We start from the raw sequence: 22,545 nt of genomic DNA, 5'->3' as shown, positions 1-22,545 counted from the left end.
TCCATGAGCCATGTGCCCTCTTTCAGTTCCCCTGAAATTCATGGCCACCGTTTAGACACATATTCAGTGTCAGTATATTCTCTCTTTCATCTTTTTTATTTTTCATTTAACTTGAGATTTCAATTTTCTTCCCTAAAACTTTCTAAATCTTAACTGCAGTTACAGGGCTCTGAGATTTATGTAATCACATAATATGCCTTAAAGATATCCCTTATCTCTTTCTTCATTATCACTCCTTGTTTTGGATAAATTGCTGTTATGTTGAGCTTTCTCTTTCTTTTTTTTTTTTATTAAGACAGTTAACCATTTACCAGTTTTATCTGAATTATCATAGAAAAATTTATTTGATCTGTAAAAATAATTGGCTTTTTTGACTGCAATTTTATTCAATAGTGCCCTAATCTATAACAGTTCCCCATAAGGTTTTTACTATGAGGATTTTAATGTCTTTTTTTATTTGAAGCTATTTTGGTGATGTCCTATTTCCCTTACCTTTGGCGTTTCCTAATTCTTGATAAATAACCAGCAATCCATCTGTTGCTAGGCACTTTGAAAGCCTCCCATAATCTATGATGTGATGCAATGCTAAATTAAAATTTATATATTCTTTGATTTTCTTTTTAATGGCTATTAGAAAACTTTTATCTTTAAGTAATGGATTATTGAATATCCAACACAACTCCTTTTTATCTTTCTCTGTTCATATTATCTATATTAATCCACTTCTGCATGATCAGATGAAAAGAATTTATGCATTTGAATTGATAATGTATTCCTAAATACTTTTTTTGCACACTTACATATGTATTCAATGTAAGGAAAGACTGATGAATATAAAAATGCTACCTAGAGTATCATGCTGTATAATCTTATTGAAATCACTTGGAGAAAGACAGCAGGGTCCATTGAAAAGAGGAATGAATGCAAGGCAGGAGATCTGGGTTGCCACTAGCTGGTGGTGTGAACCTGATCATGTTTCTATTCATCTCTGGGTCTCAGTTTCTTCATCTGTAAAATAAGGGACTTGGACTAGATGCCCTCAAATTTCCCTCCAAGTTCTAATATTATATTATTCTTTAGATAAATAATGATAATTTGATTCATAACACAGAAAAACCATGACTTCAGATTCTTCTACTTTCTTGTAAGACTTTAATTCCAAATAATCATATATTGAATTCATTTTAAGAGTTTTCCTTATTCAAAGGTCATGTTCCTTTTTGCCTTTTCAAAACAATTAATTGCAACATAACTTGAGTGTTAAAATGAAATTCTTAATTAAATCAGTGTAGAAAATAAAATCAACCCATACAATAGAAAGGGCATATATTTTAAGTAATATGTTTTTCTCTAGATCAAATGTTTTCAAAACGTGGCATAGGGTAGTGAGAGCCTTCCTGTTACATTAACATGTAATTAATAATAATGAAAATAATAATAATAACACTTAACATAGTGCCTTAAGGTTTGCAAAGCACTTTACAAATATTTGATCCTCACAACAGTCCTGTAGGTAGATGCTATTATTATCCTTATTTTACCTGTGAGGGAACTGAAACTAACAGAAAGGTTAAGTGACTTGCCCAGTGTCACACAGCATGTGTCTGAGACAGGATTTGAACTTAGGTCTTCCTGACTCCAAATGCAGTGCTCTTGGTGATTAATTCCTACATAGCTAAGGTTTTGTTTTTTTTTTTTTTAATATTCCACTGTCTAGATTTCAGTTCTGGCATGCATTAACTCATAGCCTTTGCTGATGTCTCAATAAAGACAGCATTGTTCAATTTTGCTGAAACTTTTTTTTGGTAGCTGAAATTGGGGGCAACTAGTGTCTGTGGTCTGTGTGGCATTTCTTTCTAGTAGGAGTAGTCTGTGGACTAAGAATGCTAAAGAACCACTCATTCAGCATTCATCAAATATATATTAAAAGCCTACTATGTGGACAGCTAGATGGTACCGTGGATAAAGCACCAACCTTGGATTCAGGAGGACCTGAGTTCAAATGTAGCCTCAGACACTTGACACTTACTAGCTGTGTGACCCTGGGCAAGTCACTTAACCCTCATTGCCCTGCAAAAAAAAAATTAAATAAAATTAAAATTAAAAAAATGTCTATCAGTTTTTTTTAAAAAGCCTACTATGTTTGAAACATTGTATTAAGTGAAAGAAGAAAATGCTCTAATGAGATACTGTTCTTGTTCTCATGGAGCTTAGAATGTAGTGGGAGGAGAAGGTAGCATGACCATATATTAATACCTATTGATTCCTTAGACAGTGGTGATCTTGGTGTGAGAATTCTCTTTAGTCACAGACATCCTATTGCAATGGCTTCCTAACTTGTCTCCCTGCATCAGTTTCTCTCTTATCCAGCCTTCACCCAGCTATTCAGCTACCATTCTCCCATGTCTGCTCCGGAGGAAGCTTCAAAGCCCTCCATTGCCCTTATAGTATAAAACAGAAATTCCCATGTTCAGCATTCAAAAGCTGTCTCTGGCTTAGCTTTTTATCCTGATTACACATTGCTGACCTTTGCATACACTATGCTGTAGGCAAATTGGTTTGCTAGCTGTTCCCTGTCCATGGAACCCTTCTCCCATTCCTGTTCTCTTGCACAGGCTATATCCTATGCTCCTGACGCTCTCCCATCCCACCTGTCTTCTGGAATCCCTAGGCTTCCTTCAAGCCTCAGATTATTTCCTTTGAGAAGCCTTTCCTGGTTCCTCCAGCTGTTAGTGCTGGTGATTTTGGAAAATGGCTCCTTGTCATTCTTTTTTTTTTTTTCTTTTTTTTTTTTGTGGGGCAATGAGGGTTAAGTGACTTGCCCGGGGTCACACAGCTAGTAAGTGTCAAGTGTCTGAGGTCGGATTTGAACTCAGGTCCTCCAGAATCCAGGGCCAGTGCTTTATCCACTGCGCCACCTAGCTGCCCCCCTTGTCATTCTTTAATGACAAAGCAAGAGTGGATGATCACTTGAGTGCTTGGGGCATGAGATTGAGGAGCAGTATTCAACTTGTCATGCTGGTGTGGTCACAGTATTGTTACTAGATTCCTAAATTTATGGATTTCTATGGCTTTTTTTTTTTGCACAAGTGGAGTGATCTTTATTTTTTATACCCTAAATTGCAGAATACTGTATTAGTATCAATATTTTTTCTTCAATATGTCTATGCTCCTTTTTTTTTTTTTAGCAACAAACATTTCTTTTATTTTTTCCAGTTACATGTGAGGGTAGTTTTCAACATTTATTTTCATAAGATTTAGAGTTCCAAATTTTTCTCCCTCCCTCCCTTTCTTCCCCCCTCCACAAGATTGCAACCAGGTAATATATGTACAATCCACAAGTGTTCTTTTTATCAGTTCTTTCTATGGGGGTGCATAGTAAGCTTCCTCATTAGTTCCTTGGGATTGTCTTGGATCATTGCATTGCTGAGAGTAGTTAAGTCATTCACAATTGCTCATTCAACAATACTGCTGTCACTAGACCTTAAACTCATCAGAGCTGCCTCAAGGAGGGACTAACACACACACCCTACTGGGTGGAGTAATCTATTTAATCTGGGCAGTAAATGAGTCTAACTCTCATCAGAATTGGCTCAAAAACCTCAATCTCATTAGAATTGGCTCAAGGAGGGAATAATGTACACACTCAGTTGGGTGGAGTAATCTCTCTAACCCTGCAAGAAAATAGGAGGGGAAGGGGATAAAGAGAGAGGAGCAAAAAAAGGAAGGGTAGAGTGGGGGAAGGAACAGACAGAAGCAAATCCTTTTTGAAGAGTGATAGGATGAAAGAAGATGGATAATAGAATAAATATCATGGGGAAGAGAATAGGATGGAAGGGAAACAGTTAATAATAGTAATCATGAAAAAGAGAAAAGGGGGAAAATTGTACAAAAAATATTTATAGTAACTCTTGGTGAAGGCTAAGAATTGAGGATCAAGGGAATGTCCATCAATTGAGGAATGATGGAAAAAGCTGTGCTATATGATTGTAGTGGAATGGTTTTATGCTACAGGAAATGACAAACAGGATGATGTCTGGAAAACCTGGAAAGACTAATGAACATTGATGTATAGTGAAGTGAGCAGAGCTGGGAGGACATTGTGCAGTGATCTATGGCTTTCTAAGGCCTCCAATGCCTCCCCCCCACCCAAAGCATATTGTTCAAGACAGTGAATAATCAGGAACATATTGTTGTGTCTGGCTGAGTCAGTTGTTTTCTGACTCTTTGGGACCTCATTTGGGGTTTTCTCATCAAAGACACTGGAGTGGTTTGCCATTTCCTACTCCAGTTCATTTTACAGATAAGGAAACTGAGGCCAACAGGGTTAAATGACTTCCCCAGTGTCACCTAGCTGGTAAGTGTCTGAGGCCAGATTTGAACTCAGGAAGATGAGTCTTCCTGATTCCAGGTCCAGTGCTCTATCAACTGTACCACCTGGGGTTGCAGGAGGGATTATTGCTGAGAATGAGTCAGTTTAATTGCCAAGGGGATATGTGAATGTGTTGACTACATGACCTCATATGATGCTTCTCCAACATGAGACCTTTCCTTAACTGTCCAAGAATTAGTTCTCTCCCATCATTGGAGAGGGCTTGGTGGCAAGTTGGATAGAGTTCTGGGCCTGGAGTCAGGAAGACCTGAGTTCAATTTGACCTCAGACACTTAGCAGCTGTGTAAACCTGGGCAGTTTAGCTTCTGTCTGCCTCAGTTTCCTCAACTATAAATGGGCATAGTAGCTACCATTCTCAAAGGGTTGTTGTAAGGATTAAATGAGATAAAATTTATAAAGTGCTTAGCCCAGTTCCTGGCACATAGTAGGTACTTAATTAATACTCATTTCCTTCCTTCCATCACCCCCTTCCACTGTTACTTTGTATTTTTTGTATATATTTTATTTTTATTTATGTTTATGCTCTCCTCCCCTGGCCATCATCCCCAGTAGAATGTAGGCTCCTTGAAGGTAAGGACTGTTTTATTTTTGTCCCTGTATCTCTTGAGCCAAGCACAGTGACCTCACAGAGTAGATACTTAATAAGTGATTGTCGAAAGAATGCAAGAAGGACTTTTTCCTCTTTTTGATGTGGTTTTTTTTTTTTTTGGTGAGGCAATTGGGGTTAAGTGACTTGCCCAGGGTCACACAGCTAGTAAGCGTTAAGTGTCTGAGGTCAGATTTGAACTCAGGCCCTCTTGACTCCAGGGCCAGTGCTCTATCCACTGTGCCACCTAGCTGCCCCATGAGGTGTTCTCCTTTCTGTGGGGACAGCAGCTCTCGCCCCTGTCACCTGGGGTCTAGAAATCTGAATTAACATAGAATGCCTAGTTCTTTTTTATTATCCTTTCTCCTACATGGGGCTTCAATGACCTCTTGACAATTATTGAGCTGTTTAAAGATTGTTCACCTTCATAGAGAAAGTGGAAGCAGAACGGAGTCCAAGCAATGATGGCTTGTCGCTGTCCTTTGTTCTGATTTCACTAGGCAAAAGGTTCATCCCTTCCTTGTTCATCTTTTTGCTTGGAGCATAGCTTAAAAAGTCCCTTTTAATTGAATTTGACAGTTTATTCCTCCAATCCCGAGTTCATTCTGAGATTTGTGAGCTTCTTCAAATCAAGTACTAGTTTATTTTGTTTTTGTTTTTGTTTTTTACTTTTCTTTGTATCCCAGGCACTTGGCTCAGTGCCTGGTACTTAGTAGGTGCTTAAATAATTCTAGTAGACTCATTGACTCACTACTCTTACAGCTTAGTCCTATTCTTTAGTATTTGACCTTGATAATATGCCCCTGCTTCCAACTTTTATACATGTCCTTTTAAAGTCTGAGCTCTTTTGTTGAATGAATGAAGGAGGGAAGGAGGGAATGAATGAAGGACAGGCACATATTTGCTTTGATTTAAATTTGTATAGCATGTAGCATAGAGCTGTGCACAGGAGGGAGCTTGATAAATATTAATTCATGATGAGAGTGATAGACACATGGATAGAGCTGTTACTAATACATAAAATAGGTATCCTTTCCTTCTCGGCATCGAGACTAATGGTTTCAGAATCAGATGTGATTTAAGTAAATATTTTTGTACTGTAAGGATTTAGTGGCTCTGAAGGGAAATGATGTTGCCCCTTCATCCTGATTCTCCTCGGTGCCCCAGTGAAGGTGAAAGAACCAAGCTACACTTGATTTTAGAAGATGGAATCCCTCAGTCTGCTCATTTCTTGGATTCTCTGGGAACTACTCAGCCTATAGCTAGAGGATCATTTAGCTACAGAGAGAGCACTCCCAGTAACCCATTGCTGTAATGAGGTGGGGAGAGGTTGATGGTCAGGAAACCATTTAGAATTACTGTTATCTCTTTTTGCTCCTGGGTTTGGTCTCCCAGCACTACAGGCTTCTACCCTCCGTATATGGTTTATTCAGGGGTGATCAGGTCCTGGGGAAAAAAAACCACATTCACCCTGCCCAAACTCATGCAAGATTGATTTGTGCTAGGAAGGCAATTTAATCATTTCTAATGAGAAATGGGGAATCCTATTTGGGAAAACAAATTAAGATCAGAAGGCTTTGAGGTGAGGAGATGGAATCACAATAAGGCCCCAGGGAATCTCTTGTTAACTGGTCTGGGCCCTTTTCTCTCAGTAGCCCATTCTGGAGATATGTTACCTGCCCATAGTTTTCCTCTTAAATCCTTTTTTAAATGGGACAAATTATGCTTTTTAGTTCTTTTGATTGTAAAAGCTTTCGAATCAAAAGAACTCTGATGATTTCAAGCAGAGAGCCTAGGGTAGCAAAGGGAAGCCAGGAGGGGAAGGGAGATTGAATTCAACCCATAATGTTATTGATTGAAGGAACTGCATATATTTAGCCTGGACAAGGAAAGACTTAGGAGGAACACGATTGTTGTCTTCAAGTATTTGAAGGGTTGTACCTTGGAAAAGGCTTTTTCTGATTGGCTCCAGAATGCAAAACTCGGGGCAATGGATAAATATTGGAAATATTCTTTAGCAATTAGAGCTATTCAAAGGCAGAATGAGATACCTTAGAAAGCAATGAGCCCTTTGTCATCAGAGATCTTTGAGTAGAAACTCAATGGAGTTTGTTGGATAGAGTCTTGCTCAATTATAAATTGGAATGGATGAACTCCAAGGCTCTGCACAGCACTGAGATTCTGTGAAAGCCTGTCTTCTTTTTAAATATCTTATGGTATGGTTTTTGATTGCTTCAACCCTAGAGGAGTGTATCCACCTACCAAACTTCTATCCCAAAGGAGCTCCACCTGAAAGCTGAAGGTCAGAATGTGGACATCTGGGAACTGGCAAAGAAATACTAAATCCTCTTCTCTCTGTGCAGGACATGTATACTCAGGTCTGGAACAACCAGAGAAGCAGTAGTGTCAGGGCAAGGGAAGAGATCATTAGATTTCACAGGAGCACTCACATTTTCCTCTTTAAGAGAGAAGTGTTGGGTTTACTAATAATAACAGTAGCTAAAATTTATGTAGCACTTACTCTGTACTATGTTGGACAAGAGCTCTGAGATCTTTTCATGGAAATTATTTCATGGTATTATTGCTTCCAACAATAAATACCATTGAGGTACTTCTTGTTGTTTGCCCTTTGTTTTTCAAAGAGGACCAGTGACATCATTGGTGGTATCTTGACTAGTGCTATTGAGGCTAGGAGGCTGGATTTGGGCTCTGAGAACGTGGGTTTGACATTTTGAATCCTGACTCTGATACTTATAGCCAGTTGGACCTTGGACCAAATTATTTGTTCAACCCCTCCAGGTTTTTGTTTCTTCCTATGTAAAGAGGGGGTTAATTTCCAGAGAACTGATGGAATCTAACTGCAGATCAAAGCATACTTTTTTTTCCTCTATTTTCTTTATTTTTCTGTGAGCTTTTTTGTCTGCATTTTCTTTCACAATATGAGTAACATGGAAATATGTTTTGCATGACTGCACATGTATAACCTATATCAAATTGCTTGCCTTCTCAATAAGGAGGGAGAGGAAAGGAGGGGAGAGGGAGAGAATTTTTGAAATTCAAGCATTTAAACAACTATTAAAAATTGTTTTTCATGTAATCAAGGGGAAAATAAATTATTAAATTTAATTTTTAAAAATGAAGGGGTTAGACTAGAATTGTATGTTTAAAACTGGAGGGGACCTGAAAGATCATCTGATTCAGCTCCCGTATTTTACACATGAGCACACTGAATCCAAGAGAGAGGAAGTAATTGACCAAAGTCATCCAGGTAGCAAAACTGGGACTTGAACTCGGGTCTTCTGCCTCCAAATGCAGTGCTTTTATTTTTTTGGGGGGTGAGGCAATTGGGGTTAAGTGACTTGACCAGGGTCACACAGCTAGTAAGTGTTAAGTGTCTGAGGCCAGATTTGAACTCAGGTTCTCCTGAATCCAAGGCTGGTGCTCTATCCACTGCACCACCTAGCTGCCCCGAATGCAGTGCTTTTTATAGGGGTATATTCCCTAGATGACCTCCAGGATCTCTTCTAGTTATCAATCCTATTTTAAAAAATAATATCTTATAAAGCGATGGTATTCTTGTGACCATTTTGCATATATTTTGATGTCCTAATATTCTTTCTATTTATAAAGTTGTTAGCATCATGGAGCAAGAAGTACAGGAGAGGTTCAGGAAGGTAGTAGGTATGAAGTCTTTATGCCAGGAAAGCTCCTACAATCTAGGCTATTTAAGCAGGAGAGGCAGTGTCATCATTAGATGTTATCTTTTTTTCTTTGTTTTGTTTTTTTTTTGGCAGGGCAATGGGGCTTAAGTGACTTGCCCAAGGTCACACAGCTAGTAAGTGTCAAGTGTCTGAGGCTGGATTTGAACTCAGGAACTCCTGAATCCAGGGCTGGTGCTTTATCCGCTGCACCACCTAGCCACCCCAGATGTTATCTTTTAAGACAACACAGATGTGGAATGAAAGGGGTGACAGGAGTAAGGGTTGGAATCAGGGAGATATAAGTGAAGGTCTGGAGTGCCTGGCTGTTTCCAGGGATGTGTTAGTAAATGTTAAACAACCAGCTTACTGGGGGGAAAATTATAAATTCAATTTTATAAATGATAATATATTATGTAATATATAATATAATTCTAATTTATAAATCAATTTAAAAAGTTTATTCTGCATTGTTAACATTTTCTTCATCACTTTTTTATATCTAGATAATCACCAAAACAATAAAGTGAAGCCCAGATTTGTAAAGTTTGCTCACTTTGAAAGTTTAACAGTTGGCCTCCTTGAGCCCTTCTGAGTCCAAGCCGCCACACCCCTGTACTGCCTTCTATCTGGGTGCATTATAAGCCTCTTAGGGAGGGGAACGTCCTCAGGAGCAGTGCATGATGACTGTTGTGTATCTAGGGTCAGTAACAGCTGTGTCTGTGTTGTTGATTCGGGGACCTCATCATCCTGCTGCTCATCAGCATGGAAGCTTTGACCTTCTCTGTTTCTGACCTGGGCTGCTTCACCTCTCCTTACTCAACCTGATGCTTCCCTCTGCCATTCCTGGTGCCAGACTTAGGGCAACCCAATCAATGGGTGTTAACCTATTGCAGTTCAGTACTGTGCAGCTCAGACAAGCCACAGGCCTTGGCCTCACCCAGTAGCAGGGATTATAGGCACGTGCCACCAGACCTGGCTATACATGTTGTCTTATATGAAACAATTCCTCCTTGGAGTTAGGAACATGACAAAATATGACACAAGCAATAGACTGTCTAGTGTAATGGGCAAAATATTGGATCTGGAATTAGAAGCTTGTTGCGTGTTCAGTCTTGTCAGAAGTGTTTTCAGTCACGTCCTATTCTCTGTGACCCCATTTGGCATTTTCCTGGCAAAGATCCTGGAGTGATTTGCCATTTCCTTCTCCAGCTCATTTTACAGATGAGAAAACTGAGCCAAACAGCATGAAATGACTTGCCCAGGGTCACACAGCTAGTAAGTGTCTGAGGCCAGATTTGAACTCATGAAGATGAGTCTTGACTCCAGACCTGGTGCTCTGTGCCACCTAACTGCCCTTAGAATTAGAAGACCTGAGTTCAAATTCGAGCTCTGCTACTTATCATCTATGTAACCTTGAGGAAACACTTAAACCTTTTGTACCTCAGTTTCCCCATATGTAAATTCAAGGCATTATATGATGTGATTTCTGAGGTCCTTTTCAACTCTAAAGATAGACTTCAGTGAGTAGGACATATGCTTTAATTGTGTTTCCTGGTAGGGCCAATGAAACCATGTTCACTCTCTTGTTCAGCCCCCTTTAGAGCTATGGGTCTAGAGTCAGGACTACCTGAGTTCAAATCCCGTCTGAGACGCTAACCAGCTGTGTGACCAGAGGCAAATTACTTAAGCTCTGTTTGCCTCAGTTTCTTCATCTGTAAAATGAAGATAATAGTAGTACCTGTCTTCCAGGCTTGTTGAGAGGATCAACTAAAATGATATTTGTGAAGTGCTTTACAAACTTTGATATACCCTATATATGCTAATGATCATCATTATCCTTTATGTATCTTGTTTGTACATATTTGTTTGCTTATTGTCTTTCCCTTGGGATTATAAACTCCTTGAGGACAGGTCTCTCCTTTGCCTCTCTTTGTATTCCCCAGCACTTAGTACAGGTTCCCGGTGCATAGTAGACGTCTAACAAATATTTATTGATTGATTGTGATCTTTTTTGGGAGCTGGGATAACTAGAAACAGTGCTGTATACCAGATAGAACACCAGCCTCAGAAAGAACAGTTATACATAGGCCAAAAATCATTAGAACCCGGGACCTGCTTTCGGGTCCTGCATCTGAGACATCTCGTCCATGTGATCCCAGGCAAGACACATCACCTTAAAGTGCTCCAAGCTATTCCCTGAGAGAGTGGATTACAGAAGAGTTGCAGCTGTGCATCATTAGAGTATCCTTCCAAACATGAATTTATCTTGCCAATGGAATCACAGATTCATGGCAAAAAAACTGGACTGATCAGAGAAATACTAGAAACAAAGTCTGTCTACATTTTCACAAGAGACTTGGCAAATTCTCTTGTGATATCCTTGTAGATAATATGGAGGGCTGTAGGCTGGATGATAGAATACATTGGTGAATTTGGAGCTAATTAAATGACTATGCCCACTAAGTTGCAATTAATATTGCAATAATTAATATTCATATTGCTGACAATTTGGATTTGCCTCAGTGGAATGCCCCTGACCTCTGTCTTTGGTGCTGTTCTATTCAAAGTTATTTATCAGTGACTTAAATGAAGGCATAGATTGCATTTTTTTTAATGAGTTCACATTCTTTTTTTTTTTTTTTTGTGAGGCAATTGACTTGCCTGGGGTCACACAGCTAGTAAGTGTCAAGTGTCTGAGGCTGGATTTGAACTCAGGTCCTCCTGAATTCAGGGCCAGTGCTTTATCCACTGCAACACCTAGCTGCTCCCCCCCCACACACCTAGCTGCCCCCTAGATTGCGTTTTTATATTCACAAAACTGATAGGGGAGAGCTACCATGTTGCATAAGGAATTGGCATCCCCAAAGATCTCAACTGTTAGAGAAGGGTTCTTAACCTTTCTTTGGTATCATGGAGCCTGTGAGGGCCAAAATTTGATATACAGAGCATTATTTGGGTGACTTGCCTTAATATTGGGGTCCCAGAAATATGAGAGACCTTTTAGGTTTAACCCTCCCTTCTGAACTGCCCTTTTAAAATATTTCTCCCAGGCCAATAAGAAAGGAGCCTCTAAGCTTTAGTTCACAAAAGGATCAGATTTTATTACTTGGGAATTAATTAAACAACAAAGGTGAAACTAATAAAAAAATCAAAGATTAAGGAAATAGGAAAATGGAAATACAGATGAATATTATTAACTCTAAACTTAACCTATGCAACCTCAGACTGATTTCCAATTAAGCTAGTTCAAAGGAATTTAGGGTTTTCCGTCATTAACTCACCCAAGCCTGAACAGCCCGCCAGACTGAGAACCAGCACGTGCCACTGTAAGGGCCAGGACTGAAAGAAAAAGAGCGAGCTCACATACCGGAAGTAGCCTGCCTCCCTTCCAGGAGCATTCAATATCTCCTCCCCCAAAAGGGGAGGTCCTTCAAAAAGCTGCCTTTGTAACCTCTGGGTGGGCCAGGTGTGGCCCCTCCCAAATGAGTTAGCTAAAAACGGGAATATTAATCTTTATCACAAATAATTTTTACCACAAGCCCTTTGGCCATCTGGTGAGTTTTATGGATCTTTCTCCAAATCATTTTTTAAATGCATAAAATAAAACACATAGGATTACAAAGGAAATCAATTATATTGAAATACAGTTGTTAAAATATTTTAAATAAGTTTATGGATTTCAGGTTAAGAACACCTGGGTTAGAATGACAGCTAGGTGGCACAGTGGATAGAGCACTGGCCCTGGATTCAAGAGGACCTGAGTTCAAATCCGGTCTTAGACACTTAACACTTACTAGCTTAACTCCAATTGCCTCACCAAAAAAAAAAAGAAAAGAAAAGAAAATTAAACAAAAAAAAGAATGATAGGCTAATTACATTAAGATTTCATTTAATAGGGACAGCTAGGTAGCACAATGGATAAAGCACTGGCCCTGGATTCAGGAGGACCTGAGTTCAAACTCGGCCTCAGACACTTGACGCTTACTAGCTGTGTGACTTTGGGCAAGTCATTTAACCTTCATTGCCCAGCAAAAAAAAAAAAAAGATTTCATTTAATAGAAATAAATGTTCTATAAAAATGTGGAAACTACCAGACCAGGTGATTCCTCAGGTGCCATTCCTAGGGATGCTAGATGGCAGAGAGAATATTATGTTGTACTTGGAGTCAACCAGTCAAGGAGCATTTATTATGTGTTTACTATGTTCCAAGCACTGTATTAAGCACTAGGGATTTAAAACAAACAAACAAACAAACAAAAAGAGGGCAAAAAATTTCTTGACTAGACTTGGGAAGACCTGAGTTGGAATCCTGACTCAGACAGACACTTACCTGTGTCTGACCCTGACTGAACAAGGCACTTTTTCTCAATCTCCCTCAAATTGTTGTGAGTATTCAAATAAGATAATACATATAAAGCACTTTGAAAACCTGAAAGCACTACATAAATATTGTTGCTATTGTTCAGTTGTTTGACTTGTGTCTGACTTTTCATGACCCCATTTGGAGTTTCCTTGGCAAAGCTACTGGAGTGGTTCCCTTCTCAACTCATTTTACAGGTGAGGAACTGAGGCAAATGTGGTTAGGTGATTTTTCCAAGATCACACAGCTAGTAAGTGTCTGAGGTCAGATTTGAACTCAGGTCTTCCAGACTCCAGGCTCAGCACTCTATCCATTGAGCCACCTAGCTGCCTCAATATAAATACAGTATTAGCTACTGTTATTCCATATCTAAGATTATCATTCTAATTCTTATTTTTTTCTCTAATTTCACACTAACTGTGGGCGAGGGGTGAGGGGTAAGGTAATTTTCAAAAAGGATAATCCACATGCAGCTACTCAAGAGCTAAGTGTACAATTTATCATTAAGAAAATTGATCTGATGTCACTACAGGGCATGACACTAATGTATTTCCAGAATGTTAGCTCTGTTCATATTTCCAGATCAAACTCTGTTTTCTTCTTGATATAATTGATTACGGCTTTCATTGGGATTTATTTTAAAGCAATTCTGCTCTTGAAAACTGCAAGGAAAGTAGAAAATGTTCATTTCTCTATTAGGGCAGCTGTGACTGAAACATTAGAGCAAAATACTTTGTCTCTCTCTCTCTCTCTCTCTTTCTCTCTCTCTGCAGCATTCACTGTCAAGAGAACTCCAGGTCACATATCATTCTCTTCAATAACACACCACTTGTGGGGCAGCTAGGTGGCGCAGTGGATAGAACACCAGCCCTGGAGTCAGGAGTACCTGAGTTCAAATCTGGCCTCAGACACTTGACACTTACTAGCTGTGTGACCCCGGGCAAGTCACTTAACCCCAATTGCCTCACTTAAAAAAAAAAACAAAACACCACTTGTACACGGGGTTAATATCAGCAAGAGCAGTGCAATCTTAGAATATGAAATAGCAAATCTACAATCAACTTCAACCCGGCCTTAAAACATCAGCAAAGTGGAATGGAAAAGATGGCAGATGTGGCATTGGGAGAAACCTGGGTTTGGATTCTGCCATTGATACTTGCTAGCTGAGCTTCAGTATTCTTTGTGTGTGTGTGTGAGAGAGGCAATTGGGGTTAAGTGACTTGCCCAGGGTCACACAGCCAGTAAGTGTTAAGTGTCTGAGGCCCGACTTGAACTCAGGTACTCCTGAATCCAGGGCTGGTGCTCTATCCACTGTGCCACCTAGCTGCCCCTGAGCTTCAGTATTCTTGCCTGTAAAATGGAGATAGAATTTGTACTAACTATGTCACAGGGTTGTTGTGAGGATCAAATGAGATGATGTATGTAAAACACTTTATAAACTACAAATTGCTGCATAAATATTAACTACTCTGACCACCCCCTCCCAACTATACCCCCCCAATTTACTTCTTTTCCCTCGATCATCATATACCAGATAGAATTTCTGCTAACCATTAAGGTGAACCTAAAGCCCTTTTCCTTCCTTCCTGACCTGCCTCCTTTACTCCTAAAACTACTGCTAAAAGAAGTGGTTAACTAATGGAGAAGAACAATCTATAATTTGGGGTCTATGTATATTTGCTCTTTTTTTGGGGGGTGGGGCAGGGCAATGAGGGTTAAGTGACTTGCTCAGGGTCACACAGCTAGTACATGTCAAGTATCTGAGGCTGAATTTGAACTCAGGTTGTCCTGAATCCAGGACTGGTGCTTTATCCACTGTGCCACCTAGCTGCCCCTATATTTGTTCTTTTTATTTATTTATTTATTTATTTTTTTAGTGAGGCAATTGGGGTTAAGTGACTTGCCCAGGGTCACACAGCTAGTAAGTGTTATGTGTTTGAGGCCGGATTTGAACTCAGGCACTCCTGACTCCAGGGCTGGTGCTCTATCCACTGCGCCACCTAGCTGCCCCCTTTTTTTTTATTATTTTTTTTTTTAGTGAGGCAATTGGGGTTAAGTGACTTGCCCAGGGTCACACAGCTAGTAAGTGGTATTTGTTCTTTTTTAAAATCTGTTTGCTTTCTTCTCCAGGATCATAGAAAACTGAGAAGGTATTTGAAATTTTTGGAGTCTATTCAGAGTTATGCTGGCAAATATTTTAAAACTTCCTTTTGTGTGTGTGTGTGTGGGGGGGGGGTTATACAGGATAGGTGTAAGTTTCTTTTTTCTTTTTTTTTTTTTTACATATAAGGTATTTTATTTTTTCCATTACATGTAAAGATAGTTCTCAACTTTTGTTTATACAAGCTTTACAATTTCAGATTTTTCTCCCTCCCTCCTCTCCCTCTCCCCTCCCCTAGACAGCAGGTAATCTGATATAGGTTATATCTATATATCTATATACATATACATATATATATATATATACACACACACACATATATATATATATATATCCATAATAACATTAATCCTATTTCTGCATTAATTCTGTTATAAGAGAAAAAAATCAGGGCAGTAATGCAAAACCTCAAAATAGAAAAAAAAAAACAGCACCCAAAACAAAAGAAATAGTATGGTTCAATCAGCATCTATACTCCACAGTTCTTTTTTAAAAAATTTTTTTCTTGGATTTGGAGATCCTCTTCTATCATGTGTTCCCTGGAACTCTTCTGTACCATTGCATTGGTGAGAAGAATATAGTCCATCACAGTAGGTCAACACTCAATGTTGATGATACTATGTACAATGTTCTTCTGGTTCTGCTCATCTCACTCATCATCAGCTCACATAAGACCCTCCAGGTTTCTCTGAACTCCTCCTGCTCATCATTTCTTACAGTACAATAGTATTCCATTGTATTCATATACCACAACTTGTCCAGCCATTCCCCAATTGATGGGCACCCCCTCAACTTCCAATTCCTTGCTACCAGATACATGTAAGTTTAATCTGAATTAATATTTTGTCCTTCATCTTAAGTCTAATAATCAACGAAACAATAAATCAAGTCCTGATTTTCCACAATCGTGTAAATGTTCACAATGCAAATTTAACAATCAGCTCTCAGTCTTGCTAACAGGCTCCAGCACACCCCTAAGTCCATTGATTTTTGAGGCAGCACAGCACTGTCTTCCACTCAGTGTTTCATGACATTTGGGAGTACAGTATTGTCTTTGGGCTTATTTATCTTTTGCTAATTTTTGACTCAATGGGTAGAAGAGTGCGCATTGTTGCAACCAGAATTAAGGGAAGAAAGAAGGATCGTTGCTGTGTTTAGGAGAGAGAGAGAGAGAGAGAGAGAGAGAGAGAGAGAGAGAGAGAGAGAGAGTCAGAGATTTGAGTGTGGATGGATATACCAATGGAGACTGGATGGGAAGAGACTCCTCTTTTAGTAAGGTATGCCAATACCAAACAAAATTGAGGAAACATTTCTTTCTGCAAAACAGATAGTAGCCATTTATATATTTATACACATACATGTATATGTATATGTATATACACACACATACATACACACTTATATGTATATATATTCTGAAATGTCTGCCCTAGACAATTAAATCAATTGAGCATCTACTATATATAAAGTATCAGATGCTTTGGGGGCAATTTGAATAGAATGGTAATCATAATTCCTATTCTTGAGGAACTCATAAGACAGTTTGGCATTTCTTTACTATCTTTTCTTTCCAGAGTAGTCAGCTGTCCTTTTCTTTATGCTGCTTAACATTCTTGTCAATGATTTAGATCATGGTTTCAAACTCAAGTAGAAAATGGGGCCACTAATCTCTACATAAGGATCCCTGGGGTTGCAGGGATCCTTAGTTTTTAAATTTAATGTTATTTCTGTTTCACTGCATTTTTATTTTTTGTTAAATATTTTCCAATTACATTTCTATGTGGTTTGGGCCCATTCAGAAATGTTTCTTGCCTGATTGCATGGGGGCTTGTTTGACACCTTTAATTTAGATGAGAGCATAGATGGCGCGCTCATCTAATCTGCAGTTGTCAAAAAACTGGGAGGGACAGCTACCAAGGAATAGTAGAATCATAGTCCAGTAGTCAACAGAATAATTGTATCACTAGACTAGTCAATAGAATCATAGTCTAAAAAAAAAAATGAAAAAGTTAGAATGATGATCTGAACTGAGTAAGTTGAAATGAAATAGAAATAAATATTAAGTCCTTCACTTGAGTCCAAAAAATCAGCTTGAAAAACACAATTCAATTTAGGCAACATTTATTAAATGCAGAAGTGTGACTCTTAAGAGATTTTTAAATTCACAATTTGAGCACTAATGCCTTGAAAATCGACAAGCTACAAGTCAAGGCTTGATTTGTTGTTTTGTAGATTATCCAGATTTTAAAAAGCCATGGAGAATATGTAAAAATTGCAAATAAAACTTAGAAGTGTGGGAGTGGAGTTGTTAAACATTTACCAGTGCATTCCTGATTAAGTACCTACTAAGCTCTAGGCACCATGGAAACAGTCTGACAGCCCCTGTCCTCATGGAATTTACATTCTATTTAGGGGATGTAGATAAATAATTATAAGGTAAATGTGAGGAAATGGGGATTGACTTCCTCTCAAGAATATAATGGTCACCATTCAAATTACACTACTTGGGACCTGTTTGAGGAAAAAGGTCTCCTTCTCCATCCCCTCTCCAGCAAACAAAATCACATGATTCAGGGAAACCCTCGACTGTTTGCAATTAGGTCTGCTCCTGAGCTATGTCTACATTAGGGAGGAATGGAAGAATTGTCCCTGTAAAACCTCCCTCCCTGGCTAAGAAATACTGTGTCTGATTAGCTAGTTTTGGGCACATAGATTGTAACCCTTGAGTAATCAAAATAATGGTGAAAAAGGGGAGGGGTCATTTCACATTAGGGATGAAAGAAGATAAAAACCAGCCTGTGAGCTTTCATTTTTGGTCACCCACCAGATGGACAAGGGGTGGCCCATTCTTGAGAGAATGACAATAAATGAGCCTTTGACACATCACCAACGCTGAGTTCCAGAAATTATTGGAGTGATATTTCTCACAGTAAATAAAAGACAGAAAAAGGATTAATATTTGGGGAGAATTAGGAAATGAAGGAGGCATCTTTTTTTTTTGTGGGGCAAATAAGGGTTAAATGACATGCCCAAGGCCATACAACTAGTAAGAGGAGGCATCTTGAGGCAAACATTTGCAGGAAAAGATCTAGGAGTTCTTAGTTGACTCAATAGAATTCAAGTTGGTAGACAAAGAAGCTAATTTGATTTCAGTCTTCATTGAGAGATATATCTTCCAGAATGTTGGGGGTAATGGTCCCATTGTACTTGGTCTTGGTCAAACTGATGTAGGAGGCAAAAAAGTGGTTAACAGAAAAACCTAAGACCCAAGCTCTAATTCAGATATGAGCTCTAAGAGGGATTCAGACCCCAGTTAATGGATAACTTACAAGTCAGGATGCTAAGTTCTCTTACCCACAGAAATCAGTACCCATGACAGGAGCACAGGGAGCTAGACCATGAAGACCTTAAATAAAATGACAGGCTATAGAAATTCAGACTAGAAATAAATGATAAATGAAGATGTTTTGGAACTAAGCATGGGAACCAGAAAGAGACACGTGCAGAAAAGGCCAAATTTATCCCCAGATTCACCTTATGACCCATAAACCCCCAAAACACACCTCCACTTTAAAAGGTACCTGCAGGAACTCCAAATTAGAATAGGCCCTCCCCTGTACCTCCCAAAGGTGGAGATTATTATGAGACTGATAATCAATTTATCCATACTATAAATATAATTGTCTTTCCTTTCCTTATTTGAGAGATACCTTTCCACTATTCTGGTTTTCTCCCTGTGCTTACTCCCAGTATTGCAATAAAACTTGGGAAACTGAGTCACTGAGTCTTGTAATTCTTTTGGGACAACTCATGATCAATTTGACCCCTAATTTCAGCCCACATCAAGACTACCTTTGAGATGTTGTGTTTAGGGTTGGGTATTATGGTGCAGAAAAGATATTGAAAAGCAGAAGAAATCCAGAGGAAGACAAGGATAAGGAAGGGCCCAAGCCTTAGGGACTGGCTGAAGGAATTAGAGAAAAAGAAATTTCAGAGGCATGATCGCTGTGCTATGTAAACGGCTTCCATGTGGAACTGGGAGCAATGGGTACAATTTGTAGAAAGGCAGATTTAGTCTGGAGGGCAGAAAAAAAATCCTAATAACTAGAGCTATTTCAAAATACAACAATGGGCTGCCAGCATCAGTGTGTCTTCCTTCTTTAAAATCTTAAGTGAAGGGGAGATGATCCCTTTCTAGGGGTGTGGTAGAGGGGCTACACAGGAGCATAGGCTTAGAGCTGGAAGGAAGCAACCTCTTCATTTACGGATGAAAGAAATTAAATAACTTGCCCAAGGTCCCACAGGTTTTACTTGGTATTTGAATCCAGGACTTTCAAACTCCAGGTCTAGATAAATGACTACCACTTGAACATATCTGGTCCTTATGTCTAGTCCCAAGTCAGTAACTGCCTTCTGGACATCTCCCTTAGTGCCTCAAATCTAACATGTTCCAAACAGAATTCATTATTCTTAAATCCCTCCCTCCTCCAAACTTCATTATTTCTGAGTGCTGAGGACAACAGCATTCTTCCACTTACTGGGGTCACCCTTGATTCTTTCCACACACTCAAGCCTATACACATTCATAGGTATGCCTAGAGCATGGGTGGGGAATGCTGGCACCTAGTCCCACCCTCCATGCATGTCTATGCATGTATTGCATCAGTTGACTGAATTCTTGTTTATTCTCTCTCCTTAATAGCTCTGACTTCCACCCTTTTCTCTCTAGTCACATGGTCACGATCTTTTTTGAGAATTTCATTACCTCTAAACTGTACAATTGTAATAGCTTCCTACTGATCTCCCTCCTTCCTTCCTTCTTTCTCCCCTTCTTCTCTCCCTTTCTCCCTCCCCTTTTTCCTTCCCTCCCTCATTCCTTCTCCTCTTCCCTCCTTCCTTTCCTCTGTCCTTTCCCTCTGTTCCTTTCTTCCTTCCTTCCTTCTTTCCTTCCTTGATAAAGACGATGTGCAGAAATTGAGAGGAAGTAGAGACCACCTCTGTGATCATAGACTAGTATTTGGCACTGAGATAGCATGAGGAATTTTATAAAGAGGTCCTTGTCCTTAAGGAGTCTAGATGATGACACAGAACACACACACACACACACACACACACACACACACACATCACAGTGAAATGAACATTATCAGGTAGTATAGGCTGATGGATGAGAGAAACAATGACCACTCTCATACTCTCTGGGCTTTTATTTCCGGTCTTCATGGAATCATAAAATGACAAAAGTCTCAGAATTGGAAGGGACCCCAGAGACCACCCAGCCCAGCCTGTCCCAGAAGCAGGAACCTACTTGGGGGTGGGGTACGACATTGGGAAGCATTTCTTTCCCACGTGTAACATGTTTGAAGATTGGAGGATTGGTCTGCTGGCTGCTTCCTGAGATATGCAGGTAAGGAGCAGAGCTAGCAGAAACAACTGGTGTGTTCTAGAAAAACAGCTGGCCTGAAAAAGCAAATTCAGGAAGGATTCAGAGACAAGCTTGGGAAGCATTATCTTTTTTCTACCCAGGCTCAGAAAGTTCAGAGGCTAAAGTGGTTCTATATTACCTTTAGTGATGGAGGAGGCTAAAAAGGGTTAACAGACAACCTAAGACCTGAGCTCTAAGACCCAAGCTCTTATCAACAGTAGCTAAAAGGGTTAATGGAGAAACTAAGGTTTGAGTTTTTATCAACAGTACAGTAACTAGAGGGTTCCAGTCCCTATCAACTAACAATATCAACAGAAACTTAGGGAAGATAACCAGGGACCATTAACCATTAATAGCCATTAATAATCCTGGATGACAGGAAACAGAAACTATACCTAGAAACCAGATCCTAAAGTAAAGAGATATAAACAGAGAGACCCTCTGGCTCTGACAAGTTTTTTTTTTTATTTTATTTTTTAAGTTTATTTTTTGCAACTGACAAGTTTAAACAAGACTTTATGAACATGTGCAGAAAGACCAAATATGTCCTTAGGTTCACCTTATGACATTTAAACCCCAAAAACATCCCTAGGGAAAAAGGTACCAACCTTGGAGGATGTCTTAGGACCCCAAGAATTTCAAATTAGGATATGAACCTCCCTAAGGAGGAGATTAAGATAAAGAGGAGATAACTTACTTTTCTCTAAATGTAACCATTTTCCTCTCCCTATTTGAGATGCTTTTGGGTGATTCTCACTGTGTCCTTGCAGTATTTTAATAAAGCTTGGAAAACTGAGTCACTGAGTCTTGTAATTCTTTGGGACACCTCAATTTGATCAATTAAACCCATCCCCCACATCATTAGGACTTCAAAAGATAACCTTTTCTTTTGGGTCAGTCAGTCAATAAACATTTATTGAGATCCTACGACCAGGCACTGTGCTAAGTGCTGGGCATACAAAAAGAGGCAAAAGACAGTCTTTGCCTTCAAATTGCTTACAGTTTAATGAAGGTGACAACAAACAAAGAAATATAAACAAACCAAAATATATTCAGGAAAAATAGGAAATAATAATTAAGGGGGGAGGTGCTAAAATTAAGAGGGGTAAGGGAAACCTTTCTGTAGAAGGTAGGATTTTAGTTGAGATTAAAGGAAGTCAAGGAAGGTGGTAAGTGGAGATGTAAGGGGGAAAACATTCCAGGCATGGGGGACAGCCAGAGAAAATGGTGGGAGCCAAGAGATGGAGTATCTTGTTCTTGGAAATATCAGGGAAGCCAGTGTCATTGAATTGATGGGTATGTAGCAGGGAGTACTGGCAAATCAGGACAGGGATAGGTAACTAAGAGACAGTTAGGTGGCACAGTAGATAGAATGCCAGACCTGGAGTCAGGAAGACTCATCTTCCTGAGTTCAAATCTGGCCTTAGACTAGCTGTGTGACCCTGGGCAAGTAACTTAACCCCATTTGCCTCAGTTTCTTCATCTGTAAAATGAAGTGGAAAAGGAAATGGTGAACCATTCTAGTATCTTTGCCAAGAAACCTCAAATTGAGGTCATGAAGAAAAACAAAATGGGGCAAAGACTGAAAAACAATTGAACTGCAGCAAATGAAGATAATGAAGGGCTTTGAATGCCAAACAAAGCATTCTGTATTTGATCCTGGAGGTAATAGAGAACCACTAAAGTTAATTGAGTAGTGAGGTGACATGGTCAGATTAATGCTTTAGGAAAATCACTTTGTTGACTGAATGAATGGAGGCTGGATTGGATTGGGGACAGACTCAAGGTAGGCAGGACCCCCCCCACCCCCACCCCCCCATAGCTATTGCAATAGTTCAAGTGTGAGGCGATGAGAGTATGAAAGACAGTTAGAAATGTGAGTGTGGAGGTCTGCAGAGAGCTTGGGGCAGAGCGATTTG

Source organism: Dromiciops gliroides, chromosome 5 (assembly GCF_019393635.1).
Source record: "Dromiciops gliroides isolate mDroGli1 chromosome 5, mDroGli1.pri, whole genome shotgun sequence".
NCBI lineage: Eukaryota > Metazoa > Chordata > Mammalia > Microbiotheria > Microbiotheriidae > Dromiciops > Dromiciops gliroides.
Note: the sequence above shows the minus strand (reverse complement) of the source record.